Below are 18,710 nucleotides of genomic sequence, written 5' to 3' on the forward strand. Positions count from 1 at the left end.
TCAACCAGGAAAGACTGGCCTGCATGTTGTTGATGTTAATTCTGTATGTGCAGTTAAGGGCAAAGTGATGCCTTGTTTAGGGCAAAGGATGTCAAATCAATAGAAAACCCCACTAATAATATTTGACCAAATAGTTGAACCAGCAGGGCAAACTGGACTAGTCAAAGAGGAACATTGTGCTGAGTTACTACGATATTGACTGGGGTCACAATTTAGTCACCATTTCAACATGTTAGTCAATGGTTTGTGTTCTGTACTTGTTCATGTAATATTAATTATTAACGGTTTCACCACTCCGCTTGCTTAATGCTTTTTGTTTTAAGTTGAAAAAGACAAAATCATTGACATTTTTTTAAACTGGAGAAGTATGAAAAACATGATTCCATAATGTCACAACCTGGCTCTAAGATGGTGACAAACAAGGGAGTCCACACATTGGCAGTTAAGGAGTAACACAAAAGTTAAATAACTAACAAAGTATACAACTACAAAGGAAAACTGACCTGTAAAGTGTGAAAGTAGGCATGTGAGGGGTGTAATGGAGATGCATGGATGAAGGTAAAATGTGTGTAAGTGTTGAAGGGTGCACCTAATCAAAAAAACATAATCAACCAGATCACAAAACACAATGGTGCTTGTGGAGAGAAAGAGGCTGGACTGGGCACCAGGAACTTGTATCTCCTAGTTGATCCCAAACCCAGGTGCAACTTGTCACCTTAACGACCCAATCAGCTCCACCTGTCCCCAATCTGCAAATAAAAGCATAAACACAGAGGAGGCAGGGAGAGTGTAACAATAAACCATATCATAATCCAGTAATGTAGGTTTATAAATACCAACAGCACATCACCGCTTGAATAGACCTTGGTAACATACCAGATGTTAATTATTTATTTATGAGGGATCATTAGCTGTAGCCCTATCAATAGAGAAACATAGAGACAGAGTTGGACAGAGACATAACCATGTTGCAGCTATGGGGAGGAGAGAGCCACACAAAAACAGAGAAGGGGAGGGAAGGAGTAAAGGAGGGGAAGCTGAGGAAAGGAGGATAGTCTGGTTAAGCTGTGGAGTCGGTAGTGGTGCTATCTTAAATGAGGAGTCCCATATGAAGTTCTGGATTAACAGAACTTAATCCCTCATCAAACAGACAATAACACTATGGCCTAATCCCCCCCAAGTCTCAGATTAGCCAAACTGCTCCCCTCCTCTCCTCTCTGCTGCACAGTAGGAGCTGGGACTAGCCACTACACTATCCTCCACCATGACCTCTGTATGGGAACATGCTAACCAACAATTGTGTCATTACCACGGCTACTGCTAGTCAACAAAGTCCCATGTACTGTGGTTCACCTAAAGATTCATTTGAAGAATTTTCTGCCACTGGGATAGGTTGAGAGTTGGAGATTGGACGTTTATTTTGCAGCGATGGGTTTACTGTTGGAGTTGAAGCTGCAAGTTGATTTGTAGTTGGATGTTTTTGTCACTTTTAATGTTAGTGTACAATCATTTTCTGTGATTGCTACTGAAAACAATTACTGAGAGAGGTAGATACAGCTTCCCATAATATCAACATTTAATCTCAAAGAATTGAACCAGGGTTAAGTAAATAATGCCTACATTTCTCACATCGGTGTACCTGTTTCAAAATACAACCTCATTTATTAAATAGAATTTAAAAAATAACAAAACAAGATGTTTTGTGAAGTATTTGACAGTGAAGTATTTGACTGTGAAGACCTTGATGACTGTATTAAACCTGTAATTAGCAGGAGAGATACGAGTGTATAATTACCTCTAAGTACCCCAGAGTGAACAAATATGTTCATCCAGCAAATCAAGGATTACTCTATCTGTGTACTTCACTCATTAACTCATCTAATTCACCCGGGAGAGACAGAAAACAACAGATAGAGAGAGAGGAAGAGAAGAGAGAAAAATCTGCTGACAACCACTCCTCTGTAATAGCAGGGGGTCTCCTTTTTCCTTAAATATATTTTTTTAAATAGCCAAATGCTCTTTGGGATTTTAAAGTGTGTTTGAGTGTACATACCCAGTTGTGTTTCTTTTTTGACCGTTTTTTTTCCTTCTTTTAAATATATGTGATGAAAGTGGGGGATGGGCTCAGATTTTATTTGTATAATGCAAGAAGTTGCCTGGTTTTAAAACTATTGGATTTATCAGTTAAATAGAATAGAATAGAATACTTTACGTGGATATTCTAGTTAGTCTTTCAACAACAACAAAAAAGACCACATAACCGCAGTCAGAGTTCACTTATTGTTTCAGACGTATCAACCAAATCGGAGTATTAATGCCCTGACAGTAGCAATCTCAGACCAGTTAGTTCATTTTTGCTGATGGAGTAAAGTTCAGACATGAAGAACACTGTTTGAGTTAAAGTACTGTTGACTAACTTCATCATCGTGTGTTGTTTATGCGGATGCTCAGGCCTAGTTTCTGTCTTAATTAAGGTAATAGAGTGTGAGGACTGACCTGTATTAACGTTGCCTTGGGGCAGAACCGGCTGCTTTCTGCACAGCTAAGCTGTCAGGCTGACTGGTAGAGGTACATACACCTAAACCCCTGCAGCTGTGAGTGTGTATGATGACTACTGCACTGCACTGACCTGTGTGTGTAGGTAAAAACATAAAGAAATGCATCACGACATCTGTGTGTTGACAGACAAATATATCTGAGTTTCAGTGGCCATAATGGGAGATGACAGTATGTCTGAAGCTTTTGTAAAGCTTGGAGATTACATGAAAACCTATAATCTGCTCATGTGTGTACACATGCACACTTGTGTATGTGTGCGTGCGCGTACTTCCAGGTGTGTGTGCGTGTGTGTTTCCAACTGTGTGTGTGTGTGTGTGTGTGTGTGTGCATGCGTGTCTGGAGCTGGCCCAACACTGCAGTTATGGAGCGCAGAGCGATGTCACTGTAGCAGCATTGCCAGAAACAGTAAAGCAGCCCCAGCTGATAGCAGTTATTAATATTTAACTGGCCTCTATTAAAGTTTGAGGAGGTGGAGGTGGAGATGGAGGGGAGGAAAGCAGGTTATTCTTCATCATCATCACTATGATCTCAGGTCGTAAGATACTGGAAACACACTCACAAAAAGACCTTAACGGTATTACAATGTCAGTACTGAGAGGTGCATTACAGAACAGTGTAGTGAGTGGTGGGTGGCAGTGACTGGGACTGCTGTGGTGCTCTATAGTGTAGGATACTGGAAGTAATAGAACCACACTCATGTACAGACCTTACACTTTCCACCACTTCAGTCAGATTCTGGACTATTTTTCCCTCCGTGTTTAGCTTACTAGATAAATCCTGTAACTATATATACGTATATATAATAAAGAAAAACCCTTGAATGAGTAGATGTGTCCAATGAAACTGTCATTACAATGTGAACCAAACATGGGATAGTTCATACAGGGGCATGGTTACTGTGTGTGGTATAGAGCTGCATCACTCTCCATTTGATTGGCACATTTAGTGGCCTGAACCACCAGGGTTTATGAAAGCACTGGTGTAATTCCCTTTGTCATAAAGCGTGTATACATTTACTTTTATTCGCTGTAGTAAACCCTCACGAGAAACAAATAAAACCTCCATATCGCTCATTGTGTTGCCTGTTCAGGAAACAGTAATACATGCATAGTTTAATCTGAGAACATGGACATATTGACAAGCTCTCTACTTACAATAACCCCTAGACTTATATTTTGATTTAGAGAGCTCAGCAGAAAGATGCCAGTTATGACAACTACAGTAATGCCTGCTCACTCAAACTCTCAAGTTTCCTAATCGCTCTCAAGCTTCTTAATTAATTAAAAATGTGACCAGTTGGTAAAGTTTATTTTTCCTCCCCTAAGGGGAGTCAATGTGCAGTACCAGTCAAAAGTTTGGACACACCTACTCATTCAATGGTTTTTCTTTAGTTAGTTAGTTACTTTAGTTACTATTTTCTACATTGTAGAATAAGACATCAAATAAGGCATTAAAACTATAAAATAACACATATGGAATCATGTGGTTACCAAAAAAAGGGTTTAACGAATCAAAATATATTTTAGATTTTTTAAAGTAGCCACCCTTTGCCTTGATGACAGCTTTGTACACTCTTGGCATTCTCTCAACCAGCTTCACCTGGAATGCTTTTCCAACAGTCTTGAAGGAGTTCCCACATATGCTGAGCACTTGTTGGCTGATTTTCCTTCACTCCATGGTCCAACTCATCCGAAACCATCTCAATTTTGTTGGGGTCAAGGATTGTGGAGGGAGGGTCATCTGATGCAGCACTCCATCACTCTCCTTCTTGGTCGAATAGCGCTTATACAGCCTGTAGGTGTGTTGTGTTATTGTCCTATTGAAAAATAAATTATAGTCCCACAAAGAGCAAACCAGATGGGATGGCGTATCACTGCAGAATGCTGTGGTAGCAATGCTGGTTAAGTGTGCCTTGAATTCTAAATAAATCACAGACAGTGTCACCAGCAAAGCACCCCCACACCATCACACCTCCTCCTCCATGCTTCACGGTGGGAACCACACATGCGGAGATCATCAGTTCACCTACTCTGCGTCTCACAAAGACACAGTGGTTGGAACCCAAAATCTCACATTTGGACTCATCAGACCAAAGGACAGATTTCCACCGGTCTAATGTACATTGCTTGTGTTTCTTGATCCAAGCAAGTCTCTTCTTCTTATTTGTGTCCTTTTCTAGTGGTGTCTTTGCAGCAATTCGACCATGAAGGCCTGATTCACAAGTCCTCCACTGAACAGTTGATGTTGAGATGTGTCTGTTACTTGAACTCTGTGAAGCATTTATTTGGGCTGCAATTTCTGAGGCTGGTAACTCGAATGAACTTATCCTCTGCAGCAGAGGTAACTCTGGGTCTTCCTTTGCTGTGGCATCCTCATGACAGCCAGTTTCATCATAGCGCTTGATGGTTTTTGCGACTGCACTTGAAGAAACTCTTGAAATTATCTGAATTGACTGATGGACTGTCGTTTCTCTTAGCTTATTTGAGCTGTTCTTGCCATAATATGGACTTGGTCTTTTACAAAATAGGGCTATCTTCTGTATGCGCTCCTACCTTGTCACAACACAACTGATTGGCTCAAAGGCATTAAAGAAAGAAATTCCACAAATGAACTTTTAACAAGGCACACCGGTTAATTGAAATGCATTCCAAGTGACTACCTCATGAAGCTGGTTGAGAGAATGCCAAGAGCGTGCAAAGCTGTCATCAAGGCAAAGGGTGGCTACTTTGAAGAATTCCAAATATAACATATTTTGATTTCTTTAAGACTTGTTTGGTTACTACATGATTCCATGTGCGTTATTTCATAGTTTTGATGTCTTCACAATTTTCTGCAATGTACAAAATAGTAAAAATAAAGAAAAACCCTTGAATGAGTAGATGTGTCCAAACTTTTGACTGGTACTGTACATCAAGCTACAGCTACACATAGGCTCCAGCAGTAAGCCAGCTCCAGATAGTAACAAAATAGGTAAAGCATCGCTCACTGAAGCCCACCCCACAGAGTCCCGTACTAGTGTGACCTTTCCCTGACGTTTTGAAGCGAAGCAGCCAAGCCAAGGTTACAACCAGGAGTAGAGGAGAGCAGGATGGTGAGACTCAGCATTGGTCTGCCTCTCTAACGTACAGTAAGGCTTTTGTAGAAGGATAGGCTGGCTGGCTGAAAGTGAGCATGAAAAATACCCCACCTCCACACTGACCCATATCATCCATTATGTGAGGTGATTATGAGAGCAGAGTTGCCTTGTGCATGCGCAGAGACCAGGGAACTATACCTCACTGTCAGCCTGTAGTCTTAAGCTGCTTCATTATAGTTCACACTGCCCGACCACTCACTGAACCACCACTGACCACATTCAACCACTCACCCACTGTCTCTTTTATGGTCAGACTGCCTTCCAACCATACACTGACCATTGTAACCACTGAGCCACTCACGGAGTCAGATTAGCTTATTTGTGGTTAATGATGTGTTAATTGAAAGGTAAAATGGTTTATTGCTGTGGTATTTACTACAGTATTTACAGTATTTTTTACAGTCAGTTTAAAGAGCATCATTCCGTTGTTCAGATAGGCCTCATGTGAGAAGAGTTCAAATAAAGGACCCCTCCTCCTAAACTGCAAGGTGAAACTTACTGGAATTCTAATGTATAATCCACACATGCAAATCACAACCTTCTGAGCTCTGAAATAATATAAAAGCCAAAAACCTCTATCAAAATTATTAGTCTTTTAATGAAATTTTCAAGAATGCAAATCCACTGTAGAAGAATTAAAGTGAGCGTACTGGCCAGGTTTATCCTAATAACTGATCTGAGCTCAGTGGGCCGGGTGTTAAGCCTTATGTTCGCAGGCAGCGTTCCACACAGCTTTGTCCTCTGTAGCGTATCTTTACTCAGTGACCAGAGCAGAATTACACACACATGCATGTGGACACACAGACAAACAAACACATACACACAACATGCCTTAGTGCATTCTAATGTAATGTCTCTCCATTGATATATGCAGTTAATTACATTGGGTTGATTATGAGAGAACTCAAGGCCTGGTCAGGGAATGCTGACTGTATTTACACATGACAGTCTGGACTAGAAGAATCACACAAGCCCACCGAAAATAATATCAGTTAACTACCTATCCTTTCAAATATTTCAGAGGTTTTCTACTATTTCATAAACCTATACTGACTATAGAGTGCTTAGTATATATATTTCAGAAACCCCTGTAAGGCTATTGCATAGTTGTGACAGACGGGTGTATGTTTGTGTGTTTTGGTGTGTATATGTGAGGTGCTCGCTCCGTTACCTGACATTAGTGTGGCCAAGGAATAGACAGTCCTTCATTATCAACCTATTAGTATTAAAATAGATTATGCTATTACATAGATATGTGTAAGAGACTAATGCCCTGCTAATTAGTACATCATTATGGTAAGCTCACAGCATGGTTTGTGTGTGTGTGTGTCTCATAGCAAGTTTATCTTCTACTTGTCCCAGGTATGCTTTCTGCAGTGTGTACTTACAGTATATCTCACACACACACCAGTTATCAGGTTTGAAGGTAAGATCCAGGTGCAGACAGTGTCGAAGTAACAAAAGTTTATTAAATCGAACACGGGCAGGCATAGGTACAGGACAGCAGGCAGGCTCAGGGTCAGGGCAGGCAAAGGTCGGTAATCCAGAGTATTGGGGCAAAGGTACAGGACAGCAGACATGCTCGGGATAGACAGAGGTCAGTAATCCAGAGTAGTAGGGCAAAGGTACAGGATGGCAGGCAGGCTCCAGGTCAGGGAAGGCAGAAAGGTCAAAACCTGGAAAAGGAACTATAGACAAGACAGGAGCAAGGGAAAAAACACTGGTAGGTTTGATGAACAAAACAAACTGGCAACAAACAAACAGAGAACACAGGTATAAATACACAGGGGATAATGGGGAAGATGGGTGACACCTGGAGGGGGGTGGAGACAATGACAGGTGGGAGATCAGGGTGTGAGAGTACCCCCCTCCCTCTAGGGGCACGACCTGGCGTCTTACCTGGGTGCATACCTGGTTGATCGGGCTGTGAGACATGGGTTTAACTCTGGACACATGAAAGGTAGGATGTACACGAAGGGTCCGGGGAAACAGAAGATGAACAGCAGAGGGGCCAATGATTTTGGAGATGGGAAACAAGCCAATAAACAGGGGGGGGGGGGTTGCGTGATTCCACACGGAAGGGCAGATCCCGGGTGGACAGCCATACCTTCTGCCCGAGATGATACCAGGGAGCCAGGGTCCGGTGGCAATCTGCTTGTCATCAATACCTGGAGGTGGTCTTGAGGAGGGCTGACCGGGCTCTCCTCCAGGAATGACGACAGCAGCGGACAAACATCTGGGCAAAAGGTATTTTTTTTATTTTACCTTTATTTAACTAGGCAAGTCAGTTAACTTCTTGGATATAGGGGGCGTTCTTTTAATTTATGGATTAAAAAACGTTCCCGTTTTAAACAAGATATTTTGTCACGAAAAGATGCTCGACTATGCATATAATTGACAGCTTTGGAAAGAAAACACTCTGACGTTTCCAAATCTGCAAAGATATTATCTGTGAGTGCCACAGAACTGATGCTACAGGCGAAACCAAGATGAAATTTCAAACAGGAAATGCCCCAGATTTTGAATGCGCTTTGTTCCAATGTCTCCTTATAATGGCTGTGAATGCGCAAGGAATGAGCCTACACTTTCTGTCATTTCCCCAAGGTGTCTGCAGCATTGTGACGTATTTGTAGGCATATCATTGGAAGATTGACCATAAGAGACTACATTTACCAGGTGCTCCGGTTGGTGTCCTCCGTTGCAATTATTGCATAATCTCCAGCTGCGTGTATTTTACCATTTGCTTCAGAGGAGAAACCAAACTGCCACGAATGACTTATCATCGAATAGATATGTGAAAAACACCTTGAGGATTGATTCTAAACAACGTTTGCCATGTTTCTGTCGATATTATGGAGTTCATTTGGAAAAAAGTTTGGCGTTGTAATGACTGAATTTTCGCAATTTTTTCTTAGCCAAACGTGATGAACAAAACGGAGCGATTTCTCCTACACAAATAATCTTTTTGGAAAAACTGAACATTTGCTATCTAACTGAGAGTCTCATTGAAAACATCCGAAGTTCTTCAAAGGTAAATGATTTTATTTGAATGCTTTTCTTGTTTTTGTGAAAATGTTGCCTGCTGAATGCTAGGCTTAATGCTATGCTAGCTATCAATCCTCTTACACAAATGCTTGTGTAGCTATGGTTGAAAAGCATATTTTGAAAATCTGAGATGACAGTGTTGTTAACAAAAGGCTAAGCTTGTGAGCCAATATATTTATTTCATTTCATTTGCGATTTTCATGAATAGTTAACGTTGCGTTATGGTAATGAGCTTGAGGCTATAATTAAGCTCCCGGATACGGGATTGCTCGAAGCAACAGGTTAAGAACAAATTCTTATTTTCAATGATGGCCTAGGAACAGTGGGTTAACTGCCTGTTCAGGGGCAGAATGAAAGATTTGTACCTTGTCAGCTCGGGGGTTTGAACCTTTTTTTGAACTTTTAGTAACCTTCCGGTTACTAGTCCAACGCTCTAACCACAAGGCTACCCTGCCGCCCTCTTCTTCCTGCTCAGGGAAGAGTGGGGGCTGATACCCCAGGGAACACTCAAAAGGAGATAAGCCCATGGCAGAGCAGAGAAGGGTGCTGCGGGCGTATTCGATCCACACCAGCTGCCGGCTCCAAGTGGTGGGGTTGGCATCAAAGTAGACCAGGCATCAAAGTAGTCCCTAAGTCCTGGTTGACTCGCTCCAGCTTGGCTGTTGGACTGGGGGTGGAACCCAGAGGACAGGCTGGCCGACAACCCAATGAGTGTGCAGAACACCTTCCAGAACTGGGATGAGAACTGAGGGCCCCGGTCAGAGACCGTGTCGACTGGTAGTCCATGGATCTGGGATACATGCTGTACCATGAGCTGGACCGTCTCTTTTTCAGAGGGTAGATTGGGGAGAGGAATGAAGTGGTCGGCTTTGGAAAACCGATCCACCACCGTCAAGATGGCGGTGTTGCCATCAGATAGGGGATGACTGTGACAAAGTCCAGGGAGATGTGAGACCAGGGACTGTGAGGGAGAGGCAGAGGTTGGAGGAGACCAGCCTGAGCTTGTCGAGGAGTCATGTTCTGTGTACAAACCGTGCGAGCGGCGATGAATACGGAGACGTCAGGGACCATGGTAGGCCACCAAAAGCGTTGTCTCACAAAAGCCAGGGTCCGACAGGAGTCTGGAAGAGTGGGCCCACTCCAGGACCGCGGAGCGGACAGCATCAGGCAGGATAATCCGGTTATCTGAAAACACGGTGGCCCCCTGGAGTGACTCGAAGGCAGAGGAGGTGAGTGGTAGCGGTTCTTCACCATTATGTCATTGAGTCCTCGGTAGTCGATGCAGGGTCACAGGGTCTTGTCCTTCTCCACAAAGAAGAACCGTGCGCCGGCGGGAGAGGATGAAGGATGGATAAATCCTGCAGCTTGGGAGTCTCCCAATATAGGTCTCCATAGCTTTGGACTCCGGTGCTAACAGCGAGTACAGTCATCCCCGGGGCGGAGTGGTGCTAGGGAGAAGGTCAATCCCAGAGTCATGTGGTCAGTACGGCGGAAGCAAAGTGCCCCGGGCCTTGTTGAACACCTCCCGAAGGTCCTGGTACAGCGCAGGAATGGCAGAGAGGTCCAGGGCACCTTCCGAGCCCCCAGGAAGATGTCAATGGGCAGGTTGTGCTGACTTCAGAAAATGGCCGTGGCAGAACGGACTCCAGCCTATGATGGCACCAGTAGACCAGTAATGAGGGGATTGTGTTGCTGGAGCCAGGAGAAGACTTAGACTGGTTTCCCCACAGCAGAATGGCATGAAAAGGGGTGCGAGCAAGGGAAGCAGAAAAGTTCTCCATATGGCCCACCAGAGTATTCGCTCCTACCTGTGAGCCTGGTCTTTTAAAGGACAAGAGGACAAAAAAATGACCAAGAGTCCTGCGATACAGACAACTCTCCGTGTTTATCCTGTATTTCCGTTCCTCTGGCGATGGCCCAGCTCTGCCTACATGCATAGGCCTGGGAAGCGGTGACTCAGCCATCTCCGGCAACTCTCTGGGGAGGTCAGGAAGCCTCGGGTCCTCTCTGCAACAGGACCATCAGGGGACTTCCGGGATGATGCAGAGACAGGATGAAATCCCTGGACATGCGAGCGAAATCGAATTTCCTCTCCCTATGTCATTCCCGTAATCACCTATCGATTCAGATGGTCAAAGCGATGAGGCTATCGAGATCCGTAGGTAACTACCGAGCAGCAAGCTTGTCCTTGACCTTCTCCGAGAAGCCGAGCAGGAACATATCAAACAGCGCTTCCTGGTTCCAAGCACTCTCCACTGCATAGTCTGACACACTGCGGGAGTCCTGCCGAAGCTGGATTAGCTTCCGGGCAGCTTCTCTCCCGGAGAACGGGGCATCAAAAACCTTCTTCACCTCTCCCACCAACCCCTCCAGGCTAACGCATATGAATGGCTGTTGTTCCCATACAGCAGTAGCCCAGGTGAGAGCCCTCCCGGACATCAGCGTGATGAGGTAGGCTGTCTTGGAGCAATCCGAGGGGAAGGAGAAGGGCTGAAGCTCAAAGATGAGGGTACACTGAGCTAGAAACGCCCGATAGGTGCTTGGTTCTCCATTGACACATTCCTGGGGAGGTAAGCGGGCCTCCCGAGAAGATGTCGTGACCGCTGCTAACATCTGAGTTACTGAGGGGCTGTGGGGTTACCACCATGGTAGGCTGCCTCCCAGACAACCCGTGGAATTGCTCCAGCAAAATGTCCAATGCCTGGTCATGGTGTTCAGCCAACATTTGGACCCCCTCCATAAGGCCACAAAGCAATTCCTTGTGCCTACTGATGGTTGCTGCTTGGGAGGAGATGGCATTGCACAGCTGGTATGGGTCTGCTGGGTCAGTCATGGCCAATTCATACTATCAGGTTTGAAGGTAAGACCCAGGTGCAGACAGTGTTGAAGTAACAAAAGTTTATTAAATCGAACACGGGCAGGCAAAGGTACAGGATGGCAGGCAGGCTCAGGGTCAGGGCAGGTAGAAAGGTCAAAACAGGAACTATAGACAAGACAGTTACTAGTCCAACGCTCTAACCACTAGGCTACCCTGCCACCCTTATTCATATTCCATTCACCCAGTTCAATGTAACAGCGATAGGTTTAGGCTTCTCCTTGATACTCTAATTTTCCATATACCCATCATGAGGTTGCTACATCCTAGCTTGTGAATGAAAGTTTACAACGTAGGTGCAGAAGTCGAAAGACAAATTTGAGGTGACAAAACCTTTTCAAGCCAAACCGCTACACACAGCCTACATCGTTGTCACCCTGTTAGCTAAAGTAACGTCATAGTCAGCATAGCTAATATAACTAACTGTAGCACATTAGTAAACCTGCTACAATCGTGCAGTAATATTGCAGTGTACAGTCAGTAAGAAGTTACACTGGCGGCCCCCGGTGGCAATACATTTGTAAAAACCAAAAGCTTACCTTGAATTGGAAGCGTTCCATTATTGTTTTGGAAAGTCCTAGTCAGCTAGCTAACATAGCATCCCTCTGTTTGAGCAAGGTGTTTCAGTAGGCTAAACTGGCTAGCTGCATTTGCTATCTAAGTAAGTGAAACTGAAAGTGAAAAAAATCACATTCTCTCGCTCTCTCTATTTCTCTCTTGCTTCTCCTTTATTTTTGAATTAATTAATTTGTTCAAAACTGTTCAACTATTGTCTTTCTCTCACTTTGAGTCAACTACTCAACCCATTATATACACTGCAGTGATAGTAAGCTGTAGTTTATGTTTTCAGTACTAAATTAATTATCTGATGTCAGTTCATGCTGCAAGAGCTCTGATCGGTTGGAGGACATCCTCTGGAAGTTGTCATAATTACTGTGTAAGTCTATGGAAGGGGGTGAGAACCATAAGCCTCTAGGTTTTGTATTGAAGTCAATGTACCCAGAGGGGTACGGAAGCTATCTGTCCTCCGGCTACACCACAGTGCTACCCTACAGAGTGCTGTTGAGGCTACTGTAGACCTTCTTTCCAAAATAGTGTGTTTTAATCAATTATATGGTGACATGTGATTATATTTAGTATAGTTTTATCTAAATAAAAGTTAAAGATTTTTATGAAATTCACTGAGGAGTAGAGTCCTCCCCTTCCTCCTCTGAGGAGCCTCCACTGATATATACACACACAAACGAATGGGGAACACCATGTTTTGCATGTTTGCTCTCATCCTCTCTCTCCTTTCTGTATGAAGTTGAGCCTTTACCCCCATGTGAATAATACACTTCTCTGCCAGGTCAAATACAGTGAATGGTGTGCTGAATGTTGGCTAACCTTACCTTTCCATTGTGTAGTTAGTAAATCAAGACTGCCCTGTTGGAGGGAGTCGACCGGTGCTTTCATTCCATTCTGGCAGAGAAGATAACTAGTAATTACGCTCACTTAAAATGTGCATTATTTTTACTCTGTGTTGAATAAACTAGCCAGGCAGAAAATTGCCCAGTTTTATCCATGCACTCTAACACACCCATAGAGAAGGGTCTCATCTTTGAGAGCTTTTAACCTTCACTCAGATATTTTTCTATTCTAATTTACAAGAGGCTGACTGTCAGTCTGACACACATATACAGAATACACACCCACACACAGCCTCTGTGTGCTCCTGCTATTATGTACTAATTTGTCATGTTTAAACTGTGACTTTTGAACCAGGAAGTAAAATAGAATGGTTTGTGTCTTGATTGTTTTAGCCTGAGCAGGGTCAGTATCAGCCTTTTGCCCCGCCACTGCACCACAGTAAAGGTTAGAGGGTTACACTGGAAAATCCTTCAGTCCTTTTAGTATTCATTTATAATGTAATACTGCACTTCTCCCTCATCTGTCCTAGTTTTGGCAATCTTCAGTCTGGGAATGAAGTCAAATGCATTCAATTAATCTTTCCTATGCATTGCAATGAATCTAACTTTCTCATATTAAATTCCAGTGAGAATTTATCCTTTGAACTTCGACTGGGCCACATGTATATTCACAAAACATAAAGAGGACATGATTCTTCAGAGCCTAAATACATTTGAATGAATCTCTCTGGCCTATTCAGAATGGTACTTCTCTTAATATCTCTGAGTTATAGTGTGTGAGGCAGGACTCCCCTCATTGTGTGCGTAGCAGGAAGACTGATAGGAGTCTTTAGAAGAGACCTGGAAGTGCCTCAGATTAGGAGCTCATTAGCATTTAAGGTGCTGTCATAAAGTCCTGCCCACATAGAGAGGAGAACAGGGACAAATGAAGTAGGATTAATAAAAAAGCTACAGCTAGCGCTACGCTACGCATTGACCGATAGTGGGGATTGACTGGCTAGGTCACCTTGAGAGAAATGGGTGGGAAGGAGTAGGAGAGAGTGATTGAGAGACAGAGGAGATGGGTGGGAAAAGGATGAGAGAGAAGGGGAGACAGATAGGGAGAAAGGAGGTAGGAAGAGAGGAGTTGGAGAAAGAAATGGGTGAAAATGGATGGATGGAGAGAGAGGAGAGGGATGGAAAAGAGGGAATAGGTGGGGATAGAAGGTGGGTAAGGATAGAGAGAGGTAAGGAGTAGGGATGGGCTGTATCCAGATGTTCATACATTCATACCATTCATGTACCATAATGGAGTAAATGGTAATACCAGCAGTGCACACAAGGGGCACTCTTTCTTTCCGAACCCTGAGCTGGAAATAATTTATTTGGCACATCTATATATATACTATATTCCGCCAAGGCCTAATAAGGAGTGTTATAAAATGAAGACCTTCATTTTAAGGATAGGGGGCAGCATTTAAACTTTTGGATAAATAGCGTGCACAATTTCAACTTCCTGCTACTCATGCCAGGAATATATTATATGCATATGATTAGTGGTTGTGGATAGAAAACACTCTGAAGTTTCTAAAACTGGTTCAATCATGTCTGTGACTATAACAGAACTTATGTAGCAGGCAAAACCCAGAGGAAAAACTGTTCAGAATTATTTATTTTTTTTTCCTCTGACAGTCCCCTCAGTTGTCATAGCCAAGGGAAATTAGATAGCGCCCATTTTACAGTTCCTACGACTTCCACATGATGTCACCAGTCTTTGGAATTGGGTTGAAGTTAATCATTGGTGAAACGAAGAAGAGGCACATCCTGGAACAACATTACACTGTTGAGAGTTACGCAAGAGGGAAAAAGGTGCATGTTTTGTTTACTTGCTCTATCGAATACAGATTCCCCCGTCTACAATTTGATCGATTATTAACGTTTAAAAATACCTAAAGTTGTATTACAAAAGTAGTTTGAAATATTTTGGCAAAGTTTATAGGCAACTTTTGAAATGTTTTGTGGTGACGTTGTGTTTTGGAAAGCTGTTTTTTTCCGGATCAAACCTGCTTTACAAATGGACATTTTGGGTATACATGGATGGAATTAATCGAAAAAAAAGGACCAATTGTGATGTTTATGGGACATATTGGAGTGCCAACAAAGAAGCTCGTCAAAGGTAATGCATGTTTTATATTTTATTTCAGCGTTTTGTGTAGCGCCTGCTAACGCTAGTTCTTTTGTTTACAACTGGTTCAGCTGGTTCAGGAGGGTGCATGCTATCAGATAATAGTTCTCATGCTTTCGCCGAAAATAATTTAAAAAATCTGACAAGTAGGCTGGATTCACAACGAGTGTAGCTTTAATTGAGTACCCTGCATGTGTGATTTAATGAAAGTTTGAGTTGTATTGCGTTTTATTTGAATTTGGCGCTATGCATTTCCTGGGGCTATTGGCCACTTGAGACGCTAGCGTCTCACTATCCCCAAGATGCAGTGCAGAGGCAATATGTTTTTTGTATGGAGACTGATAGGCTACTGAGTCTGTCTCTACACTGCTTAAATGTAACCATGAGTATATCTGTGTGACAGTGTGAGACTGCAAGGGGAGACTATGGGTTAGGGAAATACCTTGGTTTATAAATATCTGGTCAGGTATCAAACCCAGTTTTATATTGTATTATAAAAAGTTAGTAATTTAGCAGACTCTTATCCAAAGCGAATCACAGTTAGGGCATTTATCTTAAACAACCTCATTGGGATAGGCGTGCCGCTAGCGGGACACCTCGACAACATCCGGTGAAATTGCAGACTGTCAAAAGCATCACAAGTGCAATACATCAAAATAAAGCTTAACTTGTTGTTAATCCAGCCATGTCAGATTTCAAAAAGGCTTTACGGTGAAAGCAAACCTTGTGATTATCTGAGGACAGTGCCCCGCATACCAACACATGAAAATCATATTTCAACCAGGCAGGTGCGACACAAAAGTCAGAAATAGCGATATAAAAAATGCCTTACTTTTGATGATCTTCTTCTGTTGGCACTCCAAAAAGTCCCAGTTACATCAAATGGTCCTTTTGTTTGATAATGTCCTTCTTTATATCCATGAAAACTCAGTTTAGCTGGCGCGCTTCAGTCAATAATCCACTCAGTTTCCCTCCATCAAAATGCATACAAAATTAATTAATTACCAGAGATAAATAAGAAAGAACGCGCTTTCCTCCACGCGCTTGGAAACACTACAGCCAAAATGGGAGCCAGCTAGAAAAACTACCAGCCAGAAACGCTTTCTAAAGACTGTTGACATCTAGTAGAAACCCTAGGAACTGCAATTTGGGAGGACTTGGGCTTATAATTATAATACTAACCATTGACAACAGTGGTAAGCTGAATTTTTTTTGGGGGGGGGGGTGGTTTGTCCTCTGGGTTTCACCTGCCATATCAGTTCTGTTATACTCACAGACATAACAGTTCTAGAACCTTTAGAGTGTTTTCTATCTAAATCTACCAATTATATGTATATCCTAGCTTCTGGGCCTGAGAAACAGGCAGTTTACTTTGGGCGCGCTTTTCATCCGGACGTGAAAATACTGCCCCCTATCCCAATGACGTTTTAAGTTAGTAATGTGGGACAACCACATATCACAGTTATAGAAAGGACATTTTTCTCAATATTGGAGGTGAGGGGTCAAGTGCTAATGCTGGTTAAGCTGTGTTTTGGGGGAGGGGGGTCGAGGTGAGAAGGAGGATTATGTAAAATACTGTTTGAAGAGGTAGGGTTTCAGATGTTTTGGGAAGATGGGTAGGGACTCTGCTGTCCTAGCTTCAGGGGGAAGCTGGTTCCACCGTTGGGATGCCAGGATAGAGAAGAGCTTGGACTGGTCTGAGTGGGAGCTGCCCATGTAGGTTTTGAGCATAGTCTGAAGGTAGGGAGGGGCAGTTCGTCTTGCTGTTCCGTAGGTAAGCACCATGGTCTTGTAGTGGATGCGAGCCTTGACTGGAAGCCAGTGGAGGAGGAGCGGGATAACATGAGAGAACATGGGATGGTTGAAAACCAGGCGGGATTCAGAATTCTGGATAAGTTGCACAAGCGGGGATGGTACCAGCAGGGAGCCCAGCCAACAGCGAGTTGCAGTAGTCCAGACGGGAAAGGACAAGTGCCTGGATTAGAACCTGCGCCATTTCCTGTGTGAGGTAGGGTTGTACTCTACAGATGTTGTAGAGCATGAACCTGCAGGAGCGGGTCACTGCTTTGATGTTTGCAGAGAAAGACAGAGTGTTGTCCAGGGTCACGCCAAGGTTTTTTTCACTCTGGGAGGGCGACTCAGTGGAGTTGTCAACCGTGATGGAGAGGTCTTTGAGCGGGCAGGCCTTCCCCGGGAGAAAGAGCAGTTTGTCTTCTTGAGGTCGAGGTGGGGGGCCAACATCCAAGTTGAGATATCTGCCCGGCACTCAGAGATGCATGTAGTCACCTGGGTGTCAGAAGGGGGTGAAGGAAAAAAGTAGTTGAGTGTCATCCGCATAGCAATGATAGGAGAGACCATGTGAGGATATGATAGAGCAGAGTGACTTGGTGTATAGAGAGAAGAGGAAAGGGCCTAAAACTGAGCCCTGGGGACACCAGTAGTGAGAGTATGTGGTACAGACACTGATCCTCTCCACGTCACCTGGTAGGAGCGGCCCGCCAGGTAGGATGCAATCCAAGAGTGTGCAAAGCCTGAGACACCCAGCCCTGAGAGGGTGGAGAGGTGTATCTAATGGTTCACAGTGTCGAAGGCAGCGGATAGATTTAGGGGGATGAGAACAGGGGGAAGAGAGTCAGCATTGGCAGTGGGGAGAGTCTCCGTGACACAGAGAAGAGCAGTCTGGGTTGAGTGACCCGTCTTGATTCCTGACTGGTTAGGGTCAAGAAGATTGTTCTGAGAGAAATGACGAGAAAGTTGAGACAGCATGCTCAAGTGTTTTGCCATTACAGAAACACCCACCAAGAAAAGACCAAGCAGCGTGGTAACAGGCAGCAGCAGCAGGAGAGGCAGCGATACCTGGAGAGATGGACTTGGGAGGAGATATTAGACGGCAAGGGACCGGCATTATGAGGAGCTAGCTCGGCAGCGCGGCTGGAAGCCCGAGAGGCAGCCCCAAAAATGTATTGGGGAGGGCACACGGGTAGTTTGGCGAGTTCAGGTAGGAGACCTGCGCCAACTTCCCGTGCTTACCGGAGAGCGATAGGGGCCGGGCATGCACCGTGTTATGCGGTGGAGTGCACGGTGTCTCCGGTGCGTGTGCATAGCCCGGTGCAATACATTCCAGCTCCTCGTATCGGCCGTGCCATGAAGCCAGCTCTACGCATCTGGTCTCCAGTGCGTCTCCTCGCACATGGCACCAGCCTTACGCATGGTGTCCCCGGTTCGCCAGCACAGCCCAGTGCAGGCTATTCCACCTCGCCGCACTGGCCTGGCTACGGGGAGCATTCAACCAGGTACGGTTGGGCGGTGCTCGGTGCTCAAGAGCTCCAGTGCGCCTGCACGGTCCGGTCTATCCGGTGCCACCTCCATGCACCAGGCTGTCTCTCTGTCTTCTCCCTACACGTGCTCCCGCCTGTCCAGCGCTGCCAGAGCCTTCCTCCTGCCCAGCGCTGTCAGAGTCTCCCATCTGTCCTGAGCAGCCAGAGTCTCCCGTCTGTCATGAGCCGCCAGACTCTCCTGTCT

The sequence above is a fragment of the Oncorhynchus tshawytscha genome, linkage group LG06 (assembly GCF_018296145.1).
Source record: "Oncorhynchus tshawytscha isolate Ot180627B linkage group LG06, Otsh_v2.0, whole genome shotgun sequence".
NCBI lineage: Eukaryota > Metazoa > Chordata > Actinopteri > Salmoniformes > Salmonidae > Oncorhynchus > Oncorhynchus tshawytscha.